The following is a 7,038-nucleotide window of genomic DNA, read 5'->3' on the forward strand; positions in this document are numbered from 1 at the left end:
TCTGACTGGAATTCAAAAATAAGGGAGGAGAAAAAAAGAGTAATTTGACATGTATTTGATGTTGTTTGTACCAATGTAACTACAAAGCAAGAGTGAAAATTAGAAGTTAATTTAAATTATGTGGAGTCTGATCCCACAATTAATTAATGAAAACTGTGTTACCCAAGTGGTGGCCTGTAGGACAGGCCTCTCTCTCAGAAGTGCCTCTTAGCTGGTTTGCAGAGGTCCATAGCAGGGTATCTTTTTGAATCCAGACCAGGAGTTTACTTCTTTATGAAACCCTTATGCTCCCCCTAGTTTTAACTGAAATTGGTCAAAAGATTCAAAAGCAAAACAGCTATGCTAAAGATACCTAATAATTTATATTTAACATAAAATGTTTTAATGTTACAGTTTTGCCAGTGTGCACATTTGATACCAACACTGATATTTAGCTTTTTCCTGAGGTAACTGTTTCAGAAATATTGATAAAGCAAAGGGCCTCATATCCATTTTCATTTGAGCAACCATTACTTAGCACATTTGAAGAATCAGCAGACTGCATATTTTTATAATTTTATTTCAAACTGGAATGGGTTTCTGATTTTAAACTCTGCTCATCCTTTTCCAGGACTGTGAATCAAAACACAACTTGCTGCTACCGTGTACTATCAACCAGAAGGAAAACTGAGTAGAAACAAAAGTGAAATTCAGTGTCTTTGCATCATTGTGAAATATTAAGATGAGAATACCATGTGGAAAAACTAACTACAAACAAATTAAATTTTTCACTTTGAGTTTACTGTAAGGAGTTTAGAGACTTCTAGAATCAGTTCGTAAAAGTGTCTTGTTTGCATATTTGTGTGTGTATATTAAAAGTCCTTGCTCTTACAGAATCATAGAATGGTTTGGGTTGGAAGAGACATTAAAAATCATCTAGTTCCAATGCCCCTGACATCTTTCACTATACCAGGTTGCTCAGAGTCCCATCCAACCTGACCTTGAACCCTTCCAGGGATGGAACATCTGCAATTTCTTTGGGAGACCTGTTCCAGCACCTCAGTATTCTCATGGTAAAGAATTTCTTCTCAGTATCTAATCTAAACCTACTTTCTTCAGTTTAAAGCCATTCTGTCCTGTCACTACATGCCCATGTAAAAAGTCTCTCTCCACTCTTCCTGTAAGACTCCTTTACAGGAAGGTTGCTAAAACTGGAAGGCTGCTATAAAGTCTCCCTGAAGACTTCTCCCTGAAGCCTTCTCTTCTCCATGCTGAGCTCAAGAGCCTTCATTAAGGTCTCTGGTGATTGATGTGAGTACAGTAGGCAGTTAGGAAAATGTGCAAGATACATTTGGTTCAGTATTATGACATTGACTTCTGTATTGCATCCAAGTAGCTTAGTAGTTGTATTTTACATGCGTTTCAAAATGAAAAAAAAAATTTAAAAATATCATAAAGGTTGAGCTCTCCAGTGCGGAAATTCCAAAACTTCAACAGTTGACCTTAACAGCATTTTTGTTACCCTATTGTGTTGTCTTTTGTCCTTTTAGTTTTTAGCTGTATCACACTCACATCCTGCTACACTAAAGCAGATTAAATTACACAACAGATTAAATAACACAAAAAGAACCCCAAACTCAACAGGATGAAACATTACTGATGGAAATGAATTTACATAAACATTAACTTTTGAGGCTTCCTGACTTTCACAGATAGATAAGTGTTGCCAAACAAGCTCAGGAAGGTTGACTTTCCATAATAATTCATGGTAAAAGAATCTGGACAGAGTTGCAGTTCATTGCATTTAAAATCAGATATTATTAATCAGTACATATTCAGTTTCTATTTTAAATAGAAACATTAATTTTAAAAATCCATAACAGATGTTCTCATATAAATCTCCATATATGTCTTGAAATGTAGGAAAAAATTCTAATACATGCACACGTGTGAAAACACTATTCAAAGAACAATCTTACTTTCCGCAAACTGATACCAGGTCATTATACAGTTCTGAACACTGTACACAACGAAGTCCTGCAGAAGGTATTCACATGAACTGGGCTGGAAACACGTCATTTTGCATTAGACTACTTCTGGTCAATTTCTGAGTCCCTTTAACTATCTGGAAACTCCAAGAATGAAGAGAGAAATATTAGTTTGTGTATATGAGGGAAGCAGGCTGTTTCCCATATTTGACTAAGATAAGAAAGGCTGAGGTGATTTTGCTCCAATTTTTCAAAAGAAATAATGGACCCTGGTCCCTCCAAAACCTGTTATGAGAGGTTTTCAATCTAGTAGACTTCCCTACTCCCATGGGATTTTCAAGGACAATTTCTTTGTCATAAGTTATTTTCCTAGTGATAGGTGGACCTGGGAAGGCGCCTAATTTGTCCTTATTATGAATATGAATACAATTTGTATAACAGTAGAACTGAAAACCTTTTGAATTCTGTGGAGGGTTGACCCTGGCTGGATACCAGGTACCCACCAAAGCTCCTCTAACACTCCCCTCCTCAACTGGACATGGGAGAGAAAATATGGTGAAAGGCTCATGATTAGAGATAAAGTCAGTGAGAGATCACAAACAATTACCATCTCAGACAAAACAGACTGAACTTGGGGATTAATTGAATTTATTGCCAATAAAATCAGAGCAGGATAATGAGAATTAAACCAAATCTTAAAAACACTTCTCCCACCTCTCCTCCTTCCTAGCTCTACTTCCTCCCCCAGAGGAGGGAGAAGAAGGGCAGAAGGGGAATGGGGATTATGGTCAGTTCATCACACGTTTTTTTCTCCCAGTTCTCAGGGACAGAAGTCCTTCCCCTGCTCCAGCATGTGGTTCCTCCCACAGGAGACAGGTCTTTCTTAATTTCTGCAGTGTGAGCTCATCCCACAGGCAACAACAGTTCTCCATGAACTGCTGCAATGTGTGTCACTGTCCCATAGATGCAATCCATCAGGCACAGCCTGCTCCAGCATGAGATCTCACAGCATCACAAGTCCTACCAGGAAACCTGCTCCAATGTGGGCTTCTCTCTCCTTGGGTCTGCAGGTCCCTGCCAGGCCTCCCACGGGGTCACAGCCTCTTTTGGGCATCCACCTGCTCTGGTGTGGGTCTCCTCTAGGAGCTGCAGGTGGATTTCTGCATCGATGTGGTCCTCCATGGGCTGCAGGGTCACAGCTGTCTTACCATGGTCTGCACCATGGGCTTCAGGGGAAGCCCAGCTGCTGTGTCTGGAGCACCTCCTCCCTCTCCTTCTTCACTGACCTTGGTGTCTGCAGAGCTGTTCCTCTTACAAATTCGCACTCTGCTTTTCTCTGGCTGCAATTACATCTGCTCAATAACTTTTTTCCTTCTTAAATATGTTATCAAAAGGTGTTACTACCATTTCTGGTTGGTCCAGACTTGGCCAGCAGCATGTCCATCCTGAAGCCAGCTGACACTGGCTCTACCAGACATGGAGGAACCTTCCAGCACATTCTGACAGAAGCCAGTAGCTTCCCCACTACCAAAACCTGGCCATGGAAACCCAAGAAAAATTCACATATTATTGTATTTAGATATCAGTTAAGCACAGAAGATAGCCTGCTTTAAAAATTAAAGAGAGAACAAAGAAAAACAAAACCTATGCAAGCAGAAGTTGTTTAGGAAACAAACTGTTACTTGATGGAGGCCTGGCATACTGATGGACTCCTGAAGCATTTGTATTGCAGTCACTAGGACTTTTGACAGCAGAGCCACCAACAAACACTGCAAGCTGAGTCTGCAGTGTCTATGCTTGAAGGTTCTCCTTCAGCCTCAGGCTGCAGTTTCATTAATTTTGTTTTATTTCATTCTGTTAGCACATTTTGAGGAGAAATACAAACTTACTGACTCTTTTCCTCACTATGTGGCACTAGTATACCTAAATGTTTATTCTGAGATAAGCAAAAAGTCACAGAGTGATAGTAAATTTGTGGTTCCCTGTAATGTCATTTATACCAAGCTATTTCCCATCAGTGGACTGCATTTCAAAAGTTTATTTTGAAGTTCTACAGTTAAACCAATTGCTTGCACTTAGTTGCCTGCCTGCTTCTTCCAGCCACATAACTGTTGGCTGCACGCTGGATTTTATCCTCTAGTAAGAGAAAGGCACATGCTCCTTAAAAGGAAATCCCATGCTGCTGCTCCGTTGTGACTCAACTACCTTGGCAAGAAATTAATTTACTCCATTTCCATATCAGATTCACACCAACCTGTGCTGAGCCACATGGATGACAGTGTTCAAAGGAGTGGAACATTTAACAGAGCCACAAGTGGTGTGGAGATCAGTGCAGGCCTTAGTATTCACATGAGGCAATCAGCTTCATTAAACAGTAAATAAGCAAATAATTTAATATTTATTTGCAGAAAACCCATCAGAAACTACTGAAACCCACAAAACTGGAACAATTCAATTTGAAAGGTACAGATGAAAATCTCATGCACTACATGTGGTTGACTTGTGTATATACTATGAATATTGGTAAGAAATACAGCAATACTGCTATGCAATCCTTTTCAGTCCAAGTTTCAGTGCCACTGAACATCTGGCACACCCATCCCTCATACAAACCAAGAATCTATCACGCAGAGCACTATTCCTGATTACTGTGGGCTACAAAGCAGGCTTCTGTGTCTTCTCCTTGTATTGTTTGGAGAGAAACCCAGAGAGCTGTTGGAAAATGAAAGCTAATCCAGCTCCTGGAAACTTTTAGGAAAGGAAACAGGGCAGTTTTGGACACACAGGGAGCATTACCTGATTCCATTCCCCTGGTTTATAGAAGTCACTATTCTGCATTAGTCACTGTAGTCTCTGAGTGCTTTTTACTTGCTCAACAATTGAACTAATGCCTGTCCTTGTAGGGCTTTTTCCATGTTTGTTTGGGTTTTAAAAATTTTTTTCCTATGGGATTGTTGTGTGATGCAGTGCTTTGTACCTGATCAAGAACACAGTGGGCTGCTGGAGAATGAACTGAAAAAGAAGTGCATCTTCCTCCAGGAACAGCAATGAGGGTAGAATTTAGTGTCTGGAGAAGCACCTTTAGCATTCTTAGGCATATGTTCCAAAAGCCATCTTTGCAGAAATGCATTATAAAAGGTATTTTTACATACTTTCTACTGTCTCTCAGAGGAACAGGTGAATGGATGTCTGGAAGGGGACAATCTTGCGCTTGCTGTTCAGGCCGTGAAGGCCAAGAGATGGCTTTTTTTCCTAAGTTATATTTTGCCAAAGGGAATGAATTAGAAATGTGTCCTTTTGGGAGCTGAGTCATATACAAACCTGTATTTACAGGTGGTTTTTCTTCCATTCTCCTCCAGGAAGGAGGTAATCACTCATACGACTTCAGGAAATAGGTTTCAGAGAATGACTATAAAAAATGAAAACATTTCATTTAAGAGTGTTCTTTGTGCCATATATTTTAAAAAAACCCATGGCTTTTTAACCAAAGTATGTTCTTCTCTGAGGCAGGGCCTACTACACAAAGAAAAGGAGAAAAAACATTATGAAATATGTACCTATTAAACAGTAAGAATTTTGCATCCTACTACAAAATTAGAAGGAAAAGTTAAATACATGCAGTCTGACTTCATAGATTTGACTTAAGTAACTTCCTTAGTGTTGTGATTTGCAAAGGTTTTGCAAATAATTCCCTAATCCTGAACAGAGAATATGGTTTGGTTTTAATTCCAGCTGAAAATTATAAATTGAAGTCCAGCTATAGAAATTTTTGAAGGAACTACTACAGATCTATTTCTAATTTTCAGCTTTTTGAACATGAAAATGAAACAGAATCTATTTCCTGGCCTGCACACTAATCTCAGAATTTGGAACACAGAAGCAATCAAGTAAGTAAAACTAATCCTTTTACACAGATGGTAAGTTTGTAACTTGCTTTGAAAAGCAAACTAAATTTGAAGCCGCTACACCACCTGGAGAAATCATGCTTTGTGTATAATTAGTGGTATTTTTGTCCATTATTTGGGGATTTGTTTACTAAGTTTATTATTTAGCATCCATGTTTTTGGATTCTGTGGTTATGCCTGTGTTACTACACTCTACACGAGGGTATTCACAAAGTGTGAATATGCAAAATGAAATGTGTGAACAGTACGGAGATAAATGATAATTCAACTTCCCGCTACAGGTTGACACTTGTATCCAAGCATATTAACATGCAAATGTATGGACACTGTATGATCATTTAGCAAAGAAAAAGGAAAGAGGAGTGCTTAAATGGTAGTTAGATGCAAACTTGAGATGTTCACAGTTTTTGAATGCAGATGCCTTTTAAAGGATTCATTAAAAATTGATGTAGTATCAAGAACTCTCATGAAAGCAATGAACAACACTGAAGTAGTGAGAAAGGATATTTCATAGGACAGTATTGTTTCTTGCTACATTATACTAAAGCATGTTTAATTATAATAGAAGACAAATAAAAATGCCAGGTATGATTACATAAGCTGTAATATTTGGAGTCCTAACACAGACTGGACTTTCAAAATCCAATTGAGTGATAGTGTGATAATTATCACTCCAGAGGCTGAGGAATTTTGCAGGTCCAACTACACCTGACCCTGACAAACTACTGAAACTTAACAATATAAGGATTTGTCATCTATTTCAGTCAAATTTTTTGCATTTGCAGGGTTCTGTCCACAGCGATCTTGATGAGCAGAGTCTCAAGATACGGAGTGAGCACAACCGATGTAGTACACTACTCTCCTTATCTTTTGAGTGGTCTGGATATCAGTGGCATATTAGGTAATTATGTTTGGGAGGCATCAGAATATTTTTATTTTGGAGTTTCTTTCCTTTCCCTGCTTGGAAGAAATTTTCAGTGTCACTGCAGCATGTCTGTGCGAGTCTTCCACATTGCAAACTGGGAATAGACATTAAACATGAAAAGCAAATTATTAGAGAAGGTAATACCACAGAAACTTTCTTTGAGATGAAGGACTAGATATTACAGAAGAAAACATGCTGTAATTTACTTTATTTCAAAATCACCAGGTATTCTTTACACTGC

At 38.6% G+C, this 7,038-nt stretch overlaps 1 long non-coding RNA gene across 1 annotated transcript; it reads left to right on the forward strand.

Moving 5' to 3' along the window:
- Positions 1 to 347: 347 nt before the first annotated feature.
- On the forward strand, positions 348 to 6,745 carry LOC138103659 (uncharacterized). The gene is made up of 3 exons (XR_011147794.1): positions 348 to 1,052; positions 5,774 to 5,854; positions 6,658 to 6,745. It is a non-coding gene; the product is annotated as an uncharacterized lncRNA (long non-coding RNA).
- The last annotated feature ends 293 nt before the right edge of the window (positions 6,746 to 7,038 follow it).

This window comes from Aphelocoma coerulescens, assembly GCF_041296385.1.
Source record: "Aphelocoma coerulescens isolate FSJ_1873_10779 chromosome Z unlocalized genomic scaffold, UR_Acoe_1.0 ChrZ, whole genome shotgun sequence".
Classification (NCBI taxonomy): Eukaryota; Metazoa; Chordata; class Aves; order Passeriformes; family Corvidae; genus Aphelocoma; species Aphelocoma coerulescens.